This window comes from Cupressus sempervirens, chromosome 6, assembly GCF_028749045.1.
Source record: "Cupressus sempervirens isolate cs-2001-9-10 chromosome 6, ASM2874904v1, whole genome shotgun sequence".
In the NCBI taxonomy this organism is placed as follows: Eukaryota; Viridiplantae; Streptophyta; class Pinopsida; order Cupressales; family Cupressaceae; genus Cupressus; species Cupressus sempervirens.
The window spans coordinates 521,812,554-521,815,557 of NC_143123.1; positions in this window are offsets into that span (position 1 = coordinate 521,812,554).

Genomic DNA, 3,004 nt, shown 5'->3' on the forward strand with positions numbered 1-3,004 from the left:
CAATCGGTACACCTAGACTTGAGGATAACCAATTCACCCTCTCTCAGCTATTCTAAATCATTCTAATAACACATACCCTCTGCAAGTTACAACAAAGGAGAAAAATTGTTTGTATTGAGTATAGAACCCCAAAAATGCAATTCGATGCAAAATATTTTACCCTCAGGCCATGTCTCAACCATAAGTAAAACAATAACATGGGTGCAAAATAAATAACATTTTCACCAAAATGGTTGAAAACTAACAACCTTTTTAGCCCCACACACTTGCACACTTAACATTTTGTACTCCTTAGATTTAATCACAAAAGTGAAATGAAATCTAAATCGTCGATCTTAGAAAATATGATCCACATTTAAATCCTTTGAAAATAACCTGGGACCCACAATGCAAAAAATGCATGATATTTGTGACTACACACTTGCATCCTAATTTCTTTCACATCTTAGATTTAATTGCATAAGCACGATGAAATATGAATAACTGATCTTGTAGGTGTGAAATAACAATATTTTTGCACAATATGACTCTATTGGAGAAACACCAAAATGTTACACTAATAGGATTTATCAGCATAACATTTCCCATTAGTATGGGCCCAAAACATTCTAGCGAGTACCCATATTATACCGATTGTGAAAACATGCAATTTTTTGGCCTACTTGTAAAAACCAATGCATAAAATATAATAAACTTCTTATGTTGAAAACATATAGAACTTAGCCTAGGAAATGTGTCTTAGAATGATTATTTATAAATGGTGGTAAAAATTGCCAAAAATTCTCACAACTAAACATAAGGACATAAGAAATTTTTCGATGCAGCAACATAAGTTAGATTACCCCAAAAGTAAAAACATATTACTATTCCAATATGATAAAATAATACAAGACTATATCCACTCAGGTATAAGGTGCCCTCAACCAATCAAATAAGGCACAAAGAAAATACCTAGATCCAAAAACAAGGCACCACAAGGGACCTCATCTAACAATAAAGAAACACTGACTCAAAAAATATTGAAGCCACATCCATGAGGATGTCATTCAAAAATAAAATTGAAGAGGTACAACATCATCCCCCATAAAGATTAGGCTTACTCCTAGAATCTTGCAAGTAAAATCCAATGAGTGCACTGTCTGAGATATGAAACCAAAGTAAACATAAAATAGCCATATGACCCCTTCCCAAGTATGGAAAAACCATGCCAATATTCATCCTCACAATTTTTAAAAGGAATAACACATATTAAAAAGAGCATTATAAACTCTCTCAAAGTCTCACAAGAGGATCACAATATGCATTAAGAAGGATGCAATCTAGCACTATCCCTACCAAATGAGGCATTGATTTATACTTTACCTCATCATTATGCAACCAATCACAAAAAATTCCCTCTTATATCTCCTTGAAGACCAAGGTACCCCAAATTCTAAAGCCAAAATCTCAAGAACAAGGGAAAGATCATCCAAAAAGATTGAAAATCACTTCCATATTCATTTGGAGCATGCTTTATTCCAACTAGAGTCTTGCTTACTCAAAATTTGAAAAAAGGTCATAATTTTATACTAAATACAATTTCCTAAGGTATACTACATCCATGTTAGGGTACTACAGGGAAAAAATGCAAAAGGCTACCTCTTATGGCCAAGAGTGCTTACACTATAGAGGCTTCACAAATCACTCCTTTCATAAGAAGGGCTAAAAAAATAGCTATTAAACACCAACCAACAATATGACTTCTTTGACGTTGAGATTTCAACTATAACTTAAATAAGGGATGGTTAACCTAATTATACAAAGGTATCACCTCAAATAGGGTAATGATCAATCCAAATGGTAATCAACATTATATTCACATCTTTAGCCAAACTCAATATGGGAAGGTACAAATATAGAGACTATGTCCTTTCCTGAAGCTAGGAATAATAAATTACTAGGAATTCCTCTAGCAAAAGTTATCTCTCATGTGGAGTATTGAAAAGATGGATAATTTTATTGATATAACAGACACGTACACACACACACACATAATCACATAGAGATAAGGCCAAGGGAGGGTCAAATAATACAAAATGAAAACTATTTGTTCCCAACTATGTCAACCAAAAGAGAGGTTGACGAAAACACAATGAAAGTGGCCCCTAGGAACTCTCATTGGAAATAATAAACAAAATAGTGGTGAATTAAACACCTCCATAATCACTATAAAAGCCACAAGCACAATAGCAAGGAATTTCCTCGAGATACACAATTAGGGCTAAATCTCATATATAGCTAAAGTCACACTCAACCATCTAGATTAAGAAATGCCTATAAAGAAAATAATCAAAATAACAATATCGTGGGCATGGGAGAAATCATAATCATTATAAGCATACACACTACAATGTAATACAACTCAACCAATACCATGCAAGATAAGCATTTACATTTTTTTTAAATAGTATTTATAACACGATTTAACTAATGCTCAAAATAAAATCTACCAATACCAACCATCGATTTTTTATAGTTTACATAACTATTACTTCTAATCTCACTAAACATGGTACACATTTACGTATTGATCACACAATTAAGATACTAATGTCCTTACAAAATAAGATTTATAGGTTTGTGTAGTTTTAAATCAATCAATGCTAACATACATGTACATCACTAATATCTTTTACTTATTTTCATATACAAAACAAGATTTTCTCATAATTTCAACAACATGACATCTAATTAGCATCCTTACAATTAATAAATAAAAGTGCAATATAGTATTTTTTTTGCAATGTTCTCCCTCACACATACTATTATAGGTCTACGTCGAATGTGGTAGAATCATAAAATGCACAAATGAGCCAATGATGCCAAACATTCCAAATAGTCACCAATAAAACAAAAAGGAAAAACCTAAATAAGGGAATCATCAATCCCAATAGTAAATCCCAAAAAATACACAATTATACCAATAAACCAAACATGAAAAATTCAAAAAATAGATAGCTAAATA